A 20850-nucleotide genomic window follows, 5' to 3' on the forward strand; every position below is an offset into this window, starting at 1 on the left:
TTAATATTTCTATCAATTATTTGCATGAGGAATGGATGTTTCATTTAATAATATCTATAGCTGGAAGGAATAGCTAATACCGCAGATGATAGAATCAAGATTTAAAATAATCTTGACAAGCTGGAACATTGGACCAAAACCACAAGATGAAATCCACAGGGACATATGCAAAGTACTGTATTTAGATTAAAAAAATCAATGGCACAATATACAAGCCTATATCAGTAGACAGGAAAAATATTTGGGAGTTTTAGTTGATCATCAAAGTAAGTTTACAGACATTAGCAAGGAACCCTCCCTTCACCAAAATCCAAAAACTTAAATTACAAAATCAGCACATAATAGAGGGGATTAGACATATGCAAAAGCACACTTGAAAAACAAATGGAATTCCTGGCATAATTGATGATATATCTAAAAAGAGAAGGTGTTAGTGAGAGGAGGGACTGGCTTGTCAGTATGAAACATAGGAAATGAAGAGCCAGTGTGAGCAAATAAGAGCCAGTATCTGAAGATAAGAACCTTTACACTGTCTATGCAGTGGTCTCCTTAACAAGACATGAGTCCAACCGGCCCCCTAAAAAATATTTACAACATTATTGATTATATATACATATAGTCACGGGATGTGGAGTAGAGTGTGGGAATAGAGTCAATGGAATTGTAATAGATAAGTATGACATCGGGAGTGGGAGGGCAGTGGATGGGGGGAGAGGGGTTGTTACTTTGTGAGGGGTGAAAAGGATAACTATTGCATTGTTCTGTACACATGAAACTAATAATAAAAGAAATAAAAAATAAAATAAAATTTAAATTAAAAAAAAGATTTCAGAATCACTATAAATGATTAAAAAAAAAAGAAGATAAGAGCCTTTTTTATGGTGTCATCAGTGGATAAGTGCATGGCCCTGGGGTCAGCCAGCTGCCTAGGTTTTAAAACCAAATTTGCAAAGTATTGATTATGTCATTTTGGGCAAGTTACTAATGCTGTGGCAATTCTCCTCTATAAAATGGGGAGAATCATGATCCCTACTTATGGAGTAACGCGTATTAAATGAGATAGGGTGTGATGGTGCTTGGCTCTTAGTCAGGGTTCCATACATGCTCCTTATCACTATTGATTGGTCTCTTTATTGTAGATTGATACATTAGTGTTTTCAGTTTCCACATCAGTCTTTTGTGAGATTCTGCAGATGGTTCTTTCTGTGAAAGTCTGCTTCATTTTTGGTGGGCTGAGTAAAAAAAAAAAAAAAAAATCAAATTCCTGAATGTTTGACCCTGGAACTACAGTCATAGTATTTTAAAAAAAATTCATATCATGTAACTATGCTAAACAGAACTTAGTGGAATATTCCATTAATTTATAAAAGTTTATACTTTAAAAATGGCATGGATAAACTGAAATATATTCAGGTTATCATGGCCTAAGAATGACTTAAGAGCTAGAAATGCTAAAGGGAGCTGGTATAGTTGCCTTTAATCCTTGGAGACATGCCATGTGGAAGAGGGCACAGAATTTGTCACCTCCATGAAAGGAAGGCTTCTGATTGAATGTGTGGCACAGGGAGCGTCCATCCCTGAATGCACATATTGCAAGCCCCTGACAGGAAGGCCAGGGAGGAATAGCTTTTTGGGTCTGTATTTCTGTAAGTATGGGCGTGGGCAATGAGCGTTACCAGCCATTATATCTTTCCAGTCCTCATGAGAACCTTGCAAAATAGACAGGACCTGGAATTCAGTCTTTGGCCTCTAAATGCCATGTTTTTAAAACGTGTGCTCTGAGGTTACCTGCATCCGAATCATGCACCTGAGGTGTTTATTAAAAAATCCAGATACCTGGGCCACGTTCTTAGAGATTCTGATTTGGGAAATCTGGAGTGGGGCCCAGGAAACTGCATTGGCCCAGACCAAGGTGCTCTGCTCTCCTAGTACACTTTCTAGTATAATACCAATTTCAAGACTCTGTTGTTTCAACAGATATTCATAATTCCTACAATGTACCCAACTTGTTTCAGAGGCTGGTGGAACAGGGGTGCATACGACCATAGAGGTCCCTTTTAACTGGAGCTTGTGTCTAGTGGGAAAATGCATTGGTTAAATAAGCAAGCCAATAAAAATAAGGAAACCAGAAGGCCTATGGCAGGAATTACATAGAGTGCTGTTGCTGAGAGTGATTGGGTGGCTCGTCTGGATTGGAGCGTCTTTCTCCGAAGGGTGATGTTAAGCTGAGAGCTGAATGATGAAACCACCACGCAGAAAGTCAGGGGCAGAGCATGCCAGCCAAGGAGCTGTCTAGTGCCAAGGCCCGGTGAGAAGAACATGCCTGTTGTGTTTGAGGAATAGAAACAAGCTCAGTGTGGCTGAAAGCTAGGGGGAAGTCTGGGATCAGGTCAGACAGGTTGACAGAACCCAGATCACGCATAGCTCTGATTTTATTTGAAGTGGGATAGGAATCCATTAGAGAGTTCAAGCCAGGGAAGATACAATGTGATTTACCTTTTATAAACGGTCCCTCTTGCTGTTGCACAGATTCCATAGGTGTGTGATGCCCGGTTATTAAATATACCATCACGACTTTGGAGAGAACGTGTTTTTGATGGGTTTCTCTGTTAACACCTATGGTGCACTTTATAGTATACGAAGCATTTTTATATACCTTATTTCATTGGATCTTCTCAAAAATCTTATGAGACTCATCTTGTTATAATCCTCATGTTACTGGTAGAGAAACTGAGGCTTATAAAGGATGAGATTCTTCTTAGATCACATTTTGAACTGTTACTAGAAAAGTTTTCCTAGAAAGGACCACTTTGTTTCTGATCATTCAATTTCTTCTAGGTAGACATTTGAAAATGGGGGGATTTTCCATAAAAATCTGGATTTTTTGCCTTAAAAAATGAAGATGTGTCCCAAGCAAACCCACATTCCTCATGCAGACAGTGGGCTGGAGCTGTTGAGGGGTGTCTCTTAGGAGGAGAGCTGCCCCCCCTCGCCATTACCCCAGATCTGCTTCAGTCTTTTTGTTATCTGCTGACCCCTGGATGTCTGAATTCCAGGCTGCTGCTCTCAAGTGCTTTCAGCCCACTCCATTGGTACCTCTTCAAGGGCCATTTTCCTCTTCCCTCATTGAGAGAGAGAGAGAGCCTGGGATAGCCTGGTTACCCCAGTCAGGGGACTGTGAGCTTGCTCCTCTGGGAGCTCAGCCCAGTGCCACCCATGAGACACAGAAGTTTCTTGGATGTGCGTGCTTTGCTTAGAAATGTATGCAAAATTTGCCTTCACTCTATAATAAGGCTACTTGAAATACTGATTTTCCAAGAAAAAGAAAATCTATGTTTATCCTATGCTTTCACATTACTCTATATGCTAGATCAGGGGTCGGCAAACTGCGGCTCGCGAGCCACATGCGGCTCTTTGAGTACTGTTCCGTCTCAAAAGTTTGCTGACTCCTGGAAGAGCCAATCCTGTCCCTTACAGCAATTTAAAAGTTATTTGAGAGCCATAAATATATATTTACAAATAAGGAAAATTTAAAGTAATATTATAAATGAAACTATGATAGTTTTATTTTCATTTTCAATTTTACTTTAGAGCCACATGTACACACATACTCTAAGAGCCGCACATGGTTCGTGAGCTGCAGTTTGCTGACCCCTGGTGACTTCCGTCTCAAAAGTTTGCTGACCTCTGATCTAGATGGTTTGGAAGTCCCCTAAAATTATATGGCAAACTTTTGTTTGTGTGTGTTTTTCTAGGGAGAGGGTTCATGACTTTATTCAGACTCAAAGGGATCCATGATCCAAAAAGTGTTATTTCTAGCATAGGAATTAAAAGTCAGGCTGAGCAGAGTCAGATCCTGGCTCTGCCGCATTATCATGAAGTTCCCCAAATCTCTGATTCTAGGTTTCCTCATCTAAAAAAATGGTTTATTAATACTGGGCTTGTGGAGCATTGATTAAATGAGGTAATATACATGAAGTGATGAGCTCAGGTCCTGGCACATAGGAGACAATTACTAAGCATAAGGGATCACTATTGCCACTGCTGATGTTGCATCAGTCTCCTATTATATCTAAATGCCTGTTATGGGCAGAATTATGTCCCCCCAAGTATTCACCTCTAACCCCTCTAACCCCCACTGTGACTGTATGTGGAGATAAGGTTTTTAGGAGTTAATTAAGGTTCAATGAGGTCATAAGGGTGGGGTCCTGATCTGATAGGGCTGGTGGCCTTCTAAGAAGGGGAAGAGAGAGCCGTCTTTCTCTTTATACACAGGCGCCAAGGAAAGGCCATGTGAGCCCATGGAGAGAAAGTAGTCACCTGCAAGCCAGGAAGAGAGATCGTGCCAGAACCCAACCATGCTGGCACCCACATCTCAGACTTCAAGCCTCCAGGACTGCAAAAAAATAAATTCCTGTTGTTTAAGCCACCTAGTCTATGGCATTTTGTTATGGCAGCCAGCGCGAAGACAAGGGCCAGCCCCCTTCTTTCCTGAGCTAGTCCCTTCTAGGGCAGGGGTGACAGGCATAGCCCCTACTCTATCGCTGGAGAGTGAGGTCGGTTGTGAATTCGTCTTGCTGTTCTACGGTCAGGGTTTCGTTGCACCTGAAGTATCCCGGTGTTCACCGAGATGAACTTGTTTTTTTTTGTTTTTTAAATGACTGATAGGGTGACCTGTGCACACACTGGGGTTTCTGGCTGTCTTTCCTATTGAGTGCTCCACGTTGCCTGTTGATTAGAGCATTGTTCTTATCATCAGCCTTCTGAGGAAGCCATGTGGTTTAATGGTTGAAGATGCGGATTTTAGAACTGCCCAGCCTGGTTCTGAACCCTGGTTCAGCCACTCACTGCATGACATTGGGTAAGTCACTTAACCCCTCTGTGCTTTAGTTTCCTCATTTGTAAAATGGTGTTAATAATAGTGCCTGTGTAAAAGGGCCACTATAAGGATTTAATGGTTTTAATACGTGGAAAGTGCTTGGCATATATTAAGCCCTATGAAGTCTAGAGGTTATAATTACTTGACTGGGGCTCTCACCCAACTTTGGTTGGTCCCCTTCCCTGATGGTCTTGGCCTTGTTTCCTGTTACAGCAGCTACTTCCTGGAGTCCTACTCACAATGGATATATTAGGTGCTTGATGTTGACTGTCGCCTTGCCTGGAACCTCTAGCCACTATAACTACTCACTAGATTTGAACCCTTTGTGTATTGACTTGAATGTTGTAGTACTCTTCCTTATAATGCAATGCCCAACCAAGCTCAGATAATAGGATGAAGATGTGAAATCCGTGTTGATAACCTCTGGTCTTTCCCTGTTCCTAAATAATAATAAAAAAGGAGAGGGGGCTATCATATCTCTATATAAGGGCTCATCTGCCAAGAGGGCTTATGTATCATTCTTACTGAGGGGTGAGGGGTAATAGAATTCAGTGGTTCCCAACTGTGTGTGGTGTGTAAGGGTCAAAATCCCTTGAGGAACTTGTTACTAATGTGGGTCCCTAGATTTCACATCCAGAACTTTTGTTTCAGTAGGTCTGTGGTGGGGTCTGGGAAATCATGTTTTTAATAAGCACCTTAGGTAATTCGAATGCAGCTGTTTAGCTGACTTGCATTTGAGAATTCCTTGGCCAGATGTTTGTTCAAGATCTCTTTTAGCCTGCAGCATATAAGATACCAGAGTAAATATAAGGACTGGGGAAGGTAAGGACATTTAGAGCAAGATTCTACTTTCTTCAAGCATTTTGCAGGTTCATACTTGACTGGCAAAACGACAATCAGACACGCTTATGTTAGGTTTTGTCTAGATTTTCATCTAAATGGGGGACTAGATATCTAGTTTACAGCAGCCAAAGAATTAGCAGTGACCATGTCAGAAAACACAATTACACAGTAAGTTATCGTTGCTCAATTTGCAAATAGCCCTTCTCCAAAGCCATGCATTCTGGGAAGGGTTTCTGGAATGGTGGTCCCATGACATGGTCTATAAATTACCTTCTGGGCCACATGGATAGCTGACACCTATGGCAACATTTATTTGCAAGAATGAGCTATCTGTGGTGGCTAAGGTTTTCCATGTACTAACTAGAATTTCAGAGTAGCTAGAACAAGAAGCATCTTTTTAGAGAAGGCTTAAATCTTAGAAACGACCGCCTGAGAGATAAAATGCCATCCTCATGTATTCAGCGAAGACAGGCTGGGATTTGTTGAGAAAGCTAGTTAGTGTCAAGGAAGCTGCAGGCACTGCACATTAAAAGGCATCTCCCCTTTGACGAGTGTTTAATTTGGCCTTGTAAAGTGTATGAAGTGCAGGCATTTAATTTGTTTGACAGAAGCAAGCCCAAAGCACCTCCTGTAATACTGTGCCACAGGGTTTCCTGAGTCTTACCACATGTTAGGCATAGTCTGGAAGTCTGTGTTAAATAAGCTTCGACTCAAAACACCAGTTTGACAAGGGTCTGTTTTAATTGAAAGACACAAACCTCTATCTTCTGAGCCAGGTGGAGGGACATAAAGGAGTACACCGTCCACCATCCTGTCCTAAGGAACCCTTTGCTCTTTCTTGTAAAAGGACAAAGATGCTTTGGAGCGGGCAGGTGGGACTCTATCAATGGGTCCCAGAATGTCTGGTGTTGCTGGCCTCTCCTAACATTCTCTTTCCTTCAACAATTCTGGCTATCTGCCACAATGTTGATCATTTCTAGCCGAGACAGTAATGATCTAGGAGACCACTTTTTTAATATTGCATTGTAACGAACCAGAATTAAGAAACTTTACAAAATTCATACACTTTGACCTTCCATGCATTACTATCCAGCTGCTCATAAGTCAACCATATCCATATCCATCAAGCTTTTCTGCCTCACACATGTGAAGTGACCATATTTTCACAATATTATTGAATATTCATCTGGGTATTCTGCTGCTCCCTGCTTAAGCTTAGTCATCGTTTTTGTTTCTAAATTGGGGAACAGTGTGTTTTTCCAGGACCCATCAGCTCCAGGTGAAGTAGTTGTTTCAATCTAGTTGTGGAGGATGCAGCTCAGTGTCCCATGTGGGGATCAAACCAGCAACCTTGGTGTTATGGGCTCTAACCAACTGAGCCAATTGGCTGCCCCAAGCTTAGTCATTTTCCCACAAGGAGAAAGCTGTGCTCCATTCCACCTAGAGAAGCGTAAGAGATGACAAAACAGGCTAGATCTAACTTGAAATACATATATGGCTCCTTTTCTTGGGATTGTACACCCCGAATTTCCATTTTCTAAAAACAGGCCCAATCTCCCCTTTCTACCTTGTCTCCTGTCACTTTCCCCTTTGTTCTGTTCTCTATGCTCCAGGACCTTCTTGAGTTCCTTCAACATTCAATGTGCTCTCCAGCACCAGGACCTTTGAAAGAGTGGGTCTCTCTACTGAGAAATTCTGCCCTCCTCGTTATTGCTGGTTTCTACTCCCTTAAGTCCCTTCCACGAGCTCCTTTGTTCATTCATTCATTCAACAAGTATTCATTGGGTGTCTATATGTACCAAACATTTTAGTGAATGAGACTGATTTAAAAACCCTCCTCGAACTTACGTTCTAGTTGGGAGGGGTGCTCAGACCAAAAATAAACATAATAAATAAGTAAATTGTACGTTGGAAGGTTATAATTGATATGGAAGAATCGAAAGGAGCAAAGTATGTATATGAAAAGTACTTGCAATTTAAATAGAGTGGAAGAGAAGTCCTTACTGATATAGTGAAATTTAATTACCGTATTTCCCCATGTATAAGACACACCCATTTTCAAAAAATCTGGGGTCTAAAAACTGGGTGTGTCTTATACAGTGGTTGTATGAGCACAAAAACAATTGCAAAAAAAGTGGGAAATGCAAGTAAAAAAAAACTACAACCACTGTATAAGACGCACCCAGTTTTTAGACCCCAAAATTTTCAAAAAAGGGTGCATCTTATACATGGGGAAATACGGGGTAGTTCTCAATTGTCCTTAGAATTTAGCTCAAATTAACTTGTTCAAGGATGCCTTCCAGACGAGATCTATCAGTGAGTGTTTGAATGTCTGACTAGGTCATCTTCTGTTATATGCTCTTATAACCTCCAATACTTTTTGTTCATAGCTCTTAGCACCATGTGTAATTATATACTCATGTGATTATTTATTAAAGAATGTCATGTCCACTATATTGTAAGCTTCCTGAAGGCAAGCATGAGATCCTTTTTGATTACTTCTCTGTCTCCAAAACTAGCTCAAGATAAGTGCTCAATACAAATTTGTTGAATGAAGGAACCTGTACAGTATGGATAAAAATGTACATTCAGGCTACATTAAGAAAATCAATTGAGATAATAAATACTGAATGAATGATATAAATGATAATGAGTAAGTTCTTTTTATAAGTTGCAAAGCTCTATAAACATGCAGGCCTTACTATTTCTGTGGATAAAAGACCCTCTTGTATCAGCATAGTTCTGTGTTCATTGATATTGTATGACCTAGAATCCCCCTTATGAAGGCAACAGTGTGGTGTCGTGGAGAAGAGCATGGGTGATGGAACCAGACTGCCTGGATTCACTCTTAGCTCTGCCATGTGACTACGTTGTGTTTCTACTTGCTCATCAATAAAACGGGATGACGATGGTACCAACCTCACAGAGATGCTGTAGAATTAGAGGAGTGAATATCTCTAGGGTGCTTAGAAGAAGGCCTGGCATATCTTAAGTACTTAATCCACATTATCAGGATTATGGTTAGTTTTATTTGCCATGCTTTCAACTGTAATCCAGACATTTAATATTTATTGACTGAAATCTTTTTTGTTTTTTTCTTAGAGACAAATGAACTATTGGTAGTAATTCCTAGTTCAGCGATGTTTTCTTTAACATAAGTTGAAGAGTAAGGATGATTCTTTTCAGGCCCCATCTTGTAGGTGTCGGTGTCTGTTCTAGTTCATCTATACTTTTATCTTGGTGGTCCTTTTCCAAGTGTCTTGGCAGCTGGAAGTTAAGTGAGAGCTGATGGCTGAGAAAACTGGGTCCAAATGCTTGTTCTGCCACTTACTGGTGGAAAGACCTTTGGCAAGATATGACGCTCTTTGAGGTTCACACTCTCATCTATAAAATGGGAATCATAATTGCTCCCTCACAGGCTTGCTGTGAGGACTGAATGGGAAAGTGTTCATGGAGGGCCGATTCAGAGAGAAGTTTTACAAATATTAGTTCTGCCTTCCTTGCGCTTTGTTAAGGAACAAATCTACACTTTATTTTATTTTTTATTAAATTTTTTTTATTAAAGTGTAGTTGACATACAAGAGTATATTAGTTTCAGGTGTACCACATAATAATTCCATGTTTATGTGCCTTCCGATGTGATCACCACACTAAGCCTGGTAACCATCTGTCACTGTGCCAAGTTATTACAATATTGTCTACATTCCCTGTGGTGCACACGACATCTCCATGGCTTATTTATTTTATAACTGGAAGTTTGTACCTCTTATTTCCCTTCACCTTTTCACCCGTTCCCTCACCCTCCCAAGGAACCTTCTGGACACACGACATTGTGGTCTGTAAAGGCTTTAACAAGTGTTCTAAATCAGGAAGCCAAAGTCAACACATTTGGAACTCACTACACATGCCCTGCAATGATTCACATTATTGGCAGAGACCCTGCAATGAGCACAGCGTTCATTTGTTGCCCTATAATCAGGAGGAAAACAGTTATTTTAAGAAACATTCTTTCTAACATCAGGAATGTATCAATTTATATAGCATTAACTAGCTAATGAACAACTAACTACAACTGACTAACTAGAATCACCATACCAAATATGTTTCGTGGATTGCAGAAAAAATTTAAGAAAAAATTTAAAAACAACTTCCTATTGTTGATTAACAAATACTGGTTAGGGATATTTGATGGTATAAAAGTCACAGGCGCTAAGGAGACTCTTTCTGAATGTTTAAAGTTATTGTTTGATAATTGTAATTAGGTATTGCCCAAAGTTGTGTGTGTGTGTGACAAAATAATAATAAGTCCAAAATGTCCCCTTCACATGCACAAAGATTCTAAATTTTCTTTTTCCTCCTCCTAGATGTTTTTGCTAACCATAGCTAATGATTTTCACCAGTTGTTTACTTGCAAATATGCTTTTCAGTATGTCACAGTTAAACACTTCAAATTATGTTTCACTTCAAAAGTCCTGGTTTTAGTTTCCAAATCTTTCCCCCCGTCCATGTTTGGGGGTTTTGATTAACAAATATTTGTTGAGGCTCCACTGGGTAAATGACAGGCTCCCAGAATGAGTTTTTCAATGCCCTTAGTGTTCCAGATGTTGGAGAAATTGGAAATCTATGAACCCAAAGTTAGAGCAGAATTAAAATTATGTGTGAACATGAACTGAGCGCTTAGAGGGCAACAGGCTGTTCACTGCTGGTAGCAGCAGAATTGGGGGATTTATTTTCTACTTATTGGCTTAAAATGTGAAATCTAGATGTGGGAAGGCCTAGCCTACCTGTCCTGAGGGAATCTTCATGCCAGAGCTGCTCATTCTAATTCCTCTGACATTCTTGTCTGCTCAGGTGAAGACATTCACTATTGTTCCAGTCAGGGCCTTTGATAACACTTCATGGTCTATAAAATAAAACTCGGCATTCAAGGCTTTGCAGGGTGTGGATTCTGCCTACTTTTCCAGACCTATTTCCTTTCGCTCCTCTGCTGGCTCCCACTGCTTCAGCTGAAACCAAATTTTTGCTCGTTCACGGAGTACCTATTCCTGGCCAAGCACTGCTTCATTAAGTTTAAAGAATGTTTTACCCCCTCAGGTTTCCTGGGAGGTAGTTATTGTTATCTCCACTTTATAGATGAAAATACTGAGGCTCAGAGACATCAAATGTCTTGTTCAAATTCCTGGGCGAGTATATGGATGAGTTACTCTATGAACCCAGGTCTCTAACTTCAAGGCCACAGTGGAAAGGGCTCTTTCCATCACACGATAATGCTTTCCTCCTCAAAATGCACCAACACCGTCTCATTCTGCACCTTCCTTCCATGTAGTGGCAGAACAATGGGCCCCTAAATATGTCCACGCCACAATTCCTGGAACCTGTGAACGTGTTACCCCCGCATGGCAAAATGGAATTCAGGTCGCAGATGGAATTACGGTTGCTAATAGCTGACTTTAAGCTAGGGAGATGATTCTGGCTTATCCAGGGCGGTCCATGGTCATAATGAAAGTCCTACGAAGTGGAAGATGGAGACTGAAGAGAGTCAGAGGAGGAGATGTGAAGATGGAAGAATGGTCAGAGATAAGCAATGTTGCTGACTTTGAAGATGGAGAAAGGGAGCAGAAACCAGGGCTGTTAGGTGGTCTCTAGACACCAGAAAAGGCAAGAAAATGGGTTCTCTTCGAGAGCCTCCAGAAAGGAACACAGCCCTACAAACACCTTATGTTTAGCCTGGCGAGACCCGCATTGGTTTTCTAACCCACAGAACTGTAAGATAATATATTTATGTTATGTTAACACATCAGAGTTTTGGTAATTTATTATAGCAGCAATGGGAAACTAATACACTCCAAGTGCTTTCCTTTACTGCGTACTTCAGCTGCTGGCATGTCATGCCCAGGGCTGAAACCCACCATTTTCATCAACTCCCCGCTCCCCACCTCAGTATCAAAGCCTGCTTTTGGGGGAAAACATGAAGCTGACCTTGATTAATTGTATTGCCCTAGAGTAGACACAGCTGACAGAAACTGTCCAAACCAAGCACCTGAATGACTTGTCCAAGGTCACACAAGTAGCAGTGTTAGGGACAGAGCTCGAATTCCTAACTTCTAACAGCTTATAAGGAAAACGTATTCAAAGGCATCAGCATTTTTTAGGGATCTGTGCTCTGAGATTTAGTTGTTAATGGTCCACATAAGAATTTCCAGATCTAGTAAACAGATTGGATCCTTGGAAATCACACTAAATTAGTCTATGAGAAAACCTGTGACTATTGGAATTAACCTATCCACCGCCATCTTTTTCACTCATTCATTCGAACAGTAGTATATGCCAGGTAGTGTGCTAAGTCCTGAGAATTATAAATGAGTAAAAAAACCAAACAAACCCATAGTTTATGCCCATCAGAAACTCATGGTTTAGTGGAACTGGGGAAATATCAGGATTTAATAAATGGAAATTGCAATGCCTTGTGATAAGTGATATTATAAAGTAAAGAAGCAGAGTCACTGGACACCTAGAGCAAGGGGTTCAGTCAAGTCTGAGGCTCCTGAGCGGGCAGTACTTGGCTGGGTTTTGAAGCAGGAGTAGGAGTTAACTTACAGAGAAGCAGAGAGCATTTCAGCCTGGAGGAACAGTAGGGTTGGACTGGTCCAGGCAGATAATGAACCATAGAGGATTGCTCTTCTCTACCAGAGTCTCAAAGTCAGCTTCAAGAATTGTTTGAGAATTCATTAAATTCCAGAATTGTCTAGTTTCATTTGTGAATGAGGGCCCTGTCTCAGGTGGTCATTGTATAGTACGGAGGCGTGGAAGGAGCTACTAGATATAGGTATGAATTTTGACTCTACTCCTGCCCAGCTGTGTTAACTTTAAGAGTGTCTCTTTGTGCCTTAGTTTTCTTGTCTCTGAAATGGGCAAACAAGTTCTTCCTTGGCAGGGTTGATGTGAAGACTAGAAGCCGTGCATGTGAAAGCACTTGCCACAGAGTGTTATGTAAACGGCAGCTGTTATTATCAGCCTTAAGGAAAGGGCTCAGAAGCTCTCTCCCTCTGGCTTCATCCTGTTCTTTTTTTTTTTTTTTGTAAACATCTTGTTGCTCACAGTTCTCTTCTGTCTACAGATAGTTCTAATCTGAATCTAAGGGGTTCTCATGGCTGCTGGTCCACAGCAGGCTGGGGAAGAGGTGCTAGAGAGGTTTGGCTTCAGGTAGAAGCAATAGTTCTACTGTCCTGTAATCATTTTTTATACCGCTGCTAGGGTCATCTTTCTGAAGTGTAAAGCTGACCATGCCTAAAGTCCTTAGAAAGCCCTTTTCCCCCTTGTCCCTGGGTCCCTCTGTAGTGTGACCCGCCACTCCTCCATCTCAGACACTCAGTGTTTCAGCTACTCCTTATTTCCCTTGTGTTATATCCACTCAGCCAGTTATATTGCCTGCAAGGCCCTAACCCCACCTTATTTGTCTGGAACACTCCTATCCCCTGTAAAACGCAGCTCACATGCCACTCTCTCAAGCCTTTCCTGACTTCTCCCCAGTGAGTTAGCCCTCTCTCCTCTGGGCTACCATGGTGTCTTGTACAGATCTCTTAGTTTATTGGGCACATTATGCGAAATTAACTATTTATTCATCTACCTCCCCTATCAGACTGGGTGCTCCTGGAGATCAGTTTTGTGTATTATTCATCTCTGTATTTCTACCACATAATAGGGGCTCAATAAATGTTTGTTGAATGACTGATTGACTAAGTGAACAAAAGGCATACAGGGCTTCAGAATTTTCTAGTAGCTAACTCTTGTAAAAAGGTGGATTGGGAGTCCTATAAGTAATTACACTATCACATTCTGTAACGGATTGGTGCTAGCCAGGGAATGACAGTATGTCCAAAAGGTAATGAATTAAAACCTTGCTTTGGCATCTCCCCTTTCAGAAACGGGAGCAGTCTTTCAAGCAACTTGAAAAATGGGCTTCAGTAAAAGTGTAAGAAAATATATGCAATTAGACTCAATCAATAAAGTTGTCCTTGACTAATGTCTACATTTAAGGGAGTTTAATTAAATTATGAAAAAGGCCTTTCTGATTTAACTGTCAGTCTGGTTTATCATGTATGCACATGAGCTCTGCGTAGGGTTTTCTTTCAAGGTTTCCAGATCCTCAACCAACACAAAGATACAGGGAAGTATCAATACCTTGTTTAAGAGGTGGGGGAGTCTGATAGGGGAGTTTGAGAAAGAAGGGACGCCAAAGCAATTTGTCCAGGTAGGCTGACAGAAATAGAAATTCTGCAAACCGCTTCTTCTCATTTACGAAATATTTATTCAGCACGTGCTATATGGAAGGGAATGGCAAGGCACTGGAGTGGAAAAGACAGGTGTTGAACATAAATACATATAATTAGAAATTATGTTTATTATGTTTGTGTTCCCCCTAAGCCTAGAAGGCTGTCTTTTTAGTTCGTTTATATGAATTCAACATCCTTGCAATAAATAAAAAGTAAGGAATAATGTAAGAGATGTGTTGAGTCTGCTGTGTCAGATATTGTGCTAGGTCCTGGGGACACAAAAATACCTTCAAGGAGCTTATAGCTTCAGTGGGAGGAACAGACATGCGAAAGATGAAAATAACAATGTAGTGTGAGAAGGACAGGGATAGAGGCAAGCATGGCTGCCGCCAGGGGAACACAACACAGAGGAGCCTCCCTCTTCCCCTCCCCACAGGCACAAAGGCTGGGCATGAGACTTGTAGAAATGGAATACCATCACCAACCATTTTTCCTAAGGAGAGTCAGCTTTGAATGGAACTCTGCACCTCTTCCTAACGCCTGTTCTACACTAGCAGAGGGAGGGTGCGGCTGCAGGCAGGGCCATCCCTCCTGGGCAGATAAGACAGAAATAAAAATTGCTGCAATTAGGAGCTTGTGGACAGAGCAGAAGAGCTGCCCAGAGGCAGTGGTCCTGAAGCGGCCTTCAGGATCTGAACCCCACAGAAGAGTTCAGAGCCCAGCTGGACCGGTTCTATCACACGGGCCTCAAGGTGCCCCAGGCAGAAGGGACTGATGTCAAAGGCAGCAGCAGAACCAGTAATGGCCAAGGGATGCTCGGCTAAAATTTCATATTTGAAATATATTTAGTTTCACTGATTTTATTTAAAACATTCTAAATACTTCTGAAATAAAGGGCTGCTGCATAAAATAAGTACTGCAATATCAATAGTATCATTCTTTTGGGGCTGTAATCAATAGCCAGAGCTCATAACTAGGAGTCACAGGATGAATTTAGATTGCAGATACAAGCATGTTGTAGAATAAGGATGCCTTTAGAGGTGGGGTAGGCTTTCTCTGTTCATAATTCCAAGCACTCCCTGTTGGCTGCTACTGTCATGTATGTTACCTGCGTGGTCCCAGAGGGCAGTGGAGGTTGCAACCTCTCATCTGGGCTGACCCTTTCTATTTGCAGACAAGGAACCTAAGACTTGAAGGGAAAAGTGACTGTAATACATCAGAATGAGGACTAGAATCTCAGGGTCTCCTACCTCACCAGGCTCTTCCTATGACAGGGGCTGCCACTCAGAGAAGCACGTTGTGAATATAGTATGACCAGGATGCAGGAAGCAGCCACCTGACCTGCCCTCTGCAAGGGAAAAATCTCTTGTAGTAATAATAAATGCAGGCAGTGGGGGCTCAGGGGAGACCTGTGGAGACTTACGTTAAGGTCTCTGCAATGTGTTTGGCCTTGCACTTGAGATAAGTGACAGGCCACTCTGCATGGAATGGGCATACTCTGTGTCCCTTTAGGGTGTCCCTGCAGATGAGGGGTAGCTGGGTGTCCACGGAACAGAGCTCAGGGCAGGGTTTGCCTGGGGAGAACACATCACTGTGAAAACCCTCTGAGCCAGGAACACTTTAGAATAATGCCTGTTTGGGAACTCAGATGTGGATGGGTGGGGAAGATTAGGCATTAGGGCTTATCTCTCCCTCTCAGCTGGGTTTCTGTTATCCCTGAGCCCTGTGGTGGGGGTTGGCAAAGGCGCTGACCTATTCGCTTGGCAGGTTTGATCTGCACTGTGCTCATTTTCACCGTTCTCTGAGGAGCATGCCTGGGGATGGCGGTGAGGTGGGGGAGGTGGGGCGCATTTGATCATAATCCAGAGAGATGAAAGAAATCAAATCCACAAATCTAAATACAAACTTACAAAGATGTAGAATAACTGGCTGGCCCTAATATGCTTCCACCCTGACCCTTGAGATTTTTAAGCTCAACCAACACATAGTTCTCTCAATTGGCTCATTCATTGCCAGTAGCCATCGTGATGGTGGGGTGTGTGTCCCTGGACGGGCTTTATAAGGTTGTGACTCCCTAGACTTGGGTACACAATCTAGAGGCTTCCCACCTACCTGGGCACCCTGCAAGGTGACAGGGATTAGCCCACCTGCTGCAAAGAAGGCTGTCACTTTTCTCAGAGGGTCCCAGGCAGGCTGTCACCTATTTTGCAGAGACCTTGTAAGTAAGTAACTGCCGGTTCTGCCATTCAGTCCACTACCTGCACTCAAAGGACAGCTGTAAGGGAACCCCCCCCCCTACTTTGCCCCTGTGAAACAGCCTGGATATATGAGTTCAGCATCCTTGCCCTTGTGTTCACAGATGTTTCTGAGGCAGCTTCTGTCCTAAGGGCCCTGACCCTGGAGTCTGGGGACCCAGATTCTATTCTAGTGACATCTCACTTTCACTATAGAGAGGTCTCAAAGTGTTTTTTAGCAGATTGACAAAGGACTGTGTAACTCCAAGGAAGAAAAAAAAGGCAAAGAAACCTTGTCTCAGACTGTGACATTCTTAGGAAATTATGACTGAGTCATATACTCGTATACCGGGGGTGCCAAAAAAATGTATACGAGTGGTCACTTTGGTCAATATGGCTCAAGCAGTAGTTCGCCGTAATCAGAAGTGTCTGGACGCTGAGGGTAACCACTCTGAGCTCCTCGTGTAATTGCAGAAGTCAAACGTGACTTATATTCATCTTTTGTTATCGGTATATATTATTAAAATTTTAATACAGTTTTCCTTCCTTAAAATGTGTATACATTTTTTTTGGCACTACACACACACACACACACACACACAATATGAGGTGTGGTAAAATAATATGGTGAATATTTAAATAAAAAATTTTATTACAGTAAAAGTCACATTGCCATTAATCCCCCTCAAAATACTCCCCCTTGCTTTGAACACACTTATCCTATCGTCCTTGACACTTTCTGAAGCAGTTCTGGAAGTCCTCTTCTGTGAATGTCTTCAGTTGCGCTGTTGCGGCTGCCTCGATGTCCTGAATCATTTTGACTTTGGGGAAGAGCCAGAAGTTGCACGGTGCCAGATCCGGTGAATAAGGTGGATGAGGACACACCATTATATTTTTATTTGACAGAAATTGCCGTCTACCAGAAGCAATGTGTGACACAGCACGTTGTCATAATGGAGGATGATTAATGCACACTTTAAAACACACCTTCTCTCAACCGTGGCTCACACCCGACTGATTGCACTGAGCAAGTTGAAACTTGTCACACACTGTTACTAAGGTTCAACAGGCCGCTTCCCATATTGAAGATCCCTGCCCTTCTGTTGGATGGCACTCAGCAGCAGCATTCGCTCTATTTTTTTGATCACACCTTGTACATATATATTTTGTCTTATAGGACCTAGAGCTTTGCTTAACACATGGTTAGTGTATGGCAAAGATTCTTAAATACATTTATAGATGGTAATATTATTACACTATGCTAATAAGAAAAAAAAATAAGCTGTATGCTTCACCCACAGAGACCTTAAAATTTAAGGGGGGGGGGCCGGCCGAGTGGCGCGATGGTTAAGAACTCGCTTGGGATGCCAGAGGGCCCCGGTTCGGATCCCACATATGAGGGCCAGTGACACTGCCCTCCACAGCTAAGATGCTGAACAACAGCTCAACCTGGAGCTGGGCTGCCATGAGTCGCCGGCGACAGCGTGGGCTGCAGTCCCTGTGGCAGTGGATTGCCATGGGCTACCGTGTGTGGCCAGCAGCCAGCGTGAGCGGCCAGCAGCCGCAGTGAGCGGCCATCCAGAAGCCGGCGACTGGTCTGCCTCGCCTGGGAAGAGCGCAATGATGGTGCCAACTTGGGCCAATGAAGCAACGTTCTCCACAACTAGGCTGAAGAACAAAAGGGCAGCAACTTGTCTGTTCCCCTTCCCCCAATTCCCCAGCACTGTTCCCATCCCCACAATTTCCCAATAAAAATCTTTAAAAAAAATTTTAAGGGGGGAAAGATTCAAATAAGGAGTTCCACACATGGAAAAGAAGAAAGGAAGAGCATGCTTGTTGAACAGAAGAGGCTGAGCCATGGTGTGGAGACAGACAATTCCTCCTGACGTTGGCCTTCTGCACAGACATCTCTTTGACTTAGGAAGAAATGGCACTAACCTTGCCCCACCAGTTTCTCATTTCCCAGCAGAACTCTGTTGGGTCAGGTCATGGGTGACATGTCATATACCTGGGCTCTGGCTGACTTGCTATGTTTCCTACAGGTAGTCTCTCAGGCACTTGACCTGCTCCTGGTGATCAGATTCACTTTGAGAAAAAGTTTTTCAGATGTCTCTTAGAGCTCATTTTTGAAAGATGGTCCACCTGGTGCCTGCTCCCTGGCTCTGGATGGAGGCCAGAGGATGACAGCAGCATGAACTTGCTGTGGATAACAAGTCCTCTGTTATGACTGGGAGCATTTGCAATGCTATAAATAACTCTATCAATATTGTGATAATGGCACTTTAAAGAGGTCTATTTTACAAGTGCTGAATGTAAGAGAGACCGCAGCTGCGCTCATTAATTCTGAAGTATGCCTCCCTCTATGTACGACTTGCAGGTGTAACAATAAGCATGTTGACTCAGTGAAAGTCTGGATAATGTTTAGATTAAGAAAAAGGTTAGAGTAACATTGTTAGTTTTTCCATTGTGTTTGGCATAATGAAAACAAATTATAATAGCTTAATTAGAAATGGGAAAAAGGGCAAAACATAACTTTGTTACAGATTTCAGATGCTCACAAATAGCTCCTCCCCCCTCAAGAGTTAGTGTCATAATTGACAGCAGTAGATCTTTTGATAATTAATTGCGGTAAATTATCACTTGGCACGAAGAAGGCATAATTGTAATTAATTTGCAACCTTCCCAGCATAACACTGAATTAGAAATGGCACTGCCGTCATTTTTCCAAGGGAGGAAGTGGAGGGTAGGAACAGCGTACCCTTTTCCTTTGATATCCATTTAGAGTTTTGAGGCAAGCCCTGGCTGTAATTTTTCTGGTATGATCTTGACATCTCTGCTACTCTCTTGGGTTAGGGGTGTTTAATTTAGACTGTGGCTGTTGGCTCTGGGCTATGATAGTTAGCAAGAGGTGTCCCCTGCTGAGCTCTGTCATGGCCTGCCATTATTTTAGCCTCCAGTTAGTCACTTATCCTTGGCATCTTTCTGTATCTGTCTTTCTGTATCTGTCTCATTCACTGGGGTGCTGAAAAACCCAATTAATTCATACAATAATCATTGTTTCAAAACAAACTATTATATTTTTACTTGAATGAAGTGAGAATGATTGCCCTCAAAATGTTTCTCCCCTTTTCCAGTGCATCCTATTTCTAGGATGGTGCAGGTTGTTAAGAATCTTTTCTATGGTCCAATTTTATAGTGACTGCCACTGATCAAGGTTTAATCTGATTGCTCAATATTAATTATTGTAGAAACAGAAATAGTGAATAAAAACTACTTCACTGGATTCTAGGGAACTGTTTATATTTAATCAGAGTGCCTGAGAGAACAAATCATTAAGCTATAAAAGATTATATCTGGGTTAGAATTAAAGTCAAGTGGATTTATTAAACCAAATTGTGGCCCCAAGATGACTGCCCTAGTGTACTACACTGTTGACCAAAGGCTTCACAGGGTCATGGAAACTTCTTCTCTTGTTACATATGCCACTTGAGAGAATGAGGAAGATCATACTTTTGACAAGAAGGGCAAGACATTGTTCTGCTTAGTCATTGATCATAAAAAAAAAGGTAAAGATCATGGTTCTATTTCAGGCAGACCCATATAACAAAAATAAACTTTATTAAATTATTTTGGACACTCTTCAAAGTTCTTCTTAGCCCCATTGTTATAAACGCTGAAATAAGGTGAATTTATAGCCAAAGCCCTTCACCACTGCTGCCCTGCCAATGAACTCAGGTTTGACCTATATGTAACACATTCTCTGGGGGTTAACAAATCATTCAATCTTCATGCATGATTCCTTTCTCCAAAAGCAAAGCCTTAAGTAACCCCTGCTCCCCTGCACCCCGCCAATAACTTCTTCCAGTTGGGTTGAATTAGTCATGATAGTTTTACTGTGTGAGCTAATATTCACAAGTGTCAGAGTTCAAACCACCCAACATATTTCACAGGAGACTTCAAATTGAACTCAAGCCTTAGCCCTGGTTGGTGAAGGTCGTGATGTTTGTTTTACTGAACTTCCTATAGGAACACCTAAAGCACTTAACAAGGACATGTAGACACCAACTGCAGGTACTGTGCTTTGCGTCGTGAACCTGGCATGTTAGCATCTTCACTAGGAACAGAACCCCAGTTTTCTGATCTCAAAGTGAAGCATGATTTCCATGGAGCAAATGGAGGGAAGACATTTCTGACAGGCTCTTAGTAGAAAAAGGAAGTAGACTTAATCCAAGGAGTAGAACTAAGATTCATGAATGGATGCTTCAGAGGGGGTAGGTTTAGGCTTAAGGAAGAATCATTTTATCATTTGCAGTTGTCTGAGAGGCAAAATGATGCCCCTCACAGGAGTTGTGAGTAGACAGTGGAAACCAGAAAGCAGGGAGGGTAAAGGGATTGAGCTTTGGGATTTGGGAGGAGAAGTAGAAGGCTTTAGACGATGTGCTTTTAAAGGCCTCTTCTAATTTAGAAATTTTTTATGGGTGTTTGATTGCACGACGTATGTATGCAAGTTAAAATGAAAGACAAGGGGCCGGCCGAGTGGCGCGATGGTTAAGAACTGGCTTGGGACGCCAGAGGGCCCCGGTTCGGATCCCACATATGAGGGCCAGTGACACTGCCCTCT

The 20850-nt window shown here is 42.1% G+C and overlaps 1 long non-coding RNA gene across 1 annotated transcript in view; it reads left to right on the forward strand.

Annotated features, from left to right (window-relative positions):
• Positions 1-4803: 4803 nt before the first annotated feature.
• Positions 4804-20850, forward strand: part of LOC109389712 (uncharacterized) — an 86641-nt gene continuing 70594 nt past the window's right edge. The window contains exon 1 of the long non-coding RNA XR_002125447.1: positions 4804-4861. This is a non-coding gene — a long non-coding RNA (uncharacterized LOC109389712). The remainder of the gene's footprint in view (positions 4862-20850) is intronic.

The sequence above is a fragment of the Hipposideros armiger genome, unplaced genomic scaffold (assembly GCF_001890085.2).
Source record: "Hipposideros armiger isolate ML-2016 unplaced genomic scaffold, ASM189008v1 scaffold_240, whole genome shotgun sequence".
Taxonomy (NCBI): domain Eukaryota; kingdom Metazoa; phylum Chordata; class Mammalia; order Chiroptera; family Hipposideridae; genus Hipposideros; species Hipposideros armiger.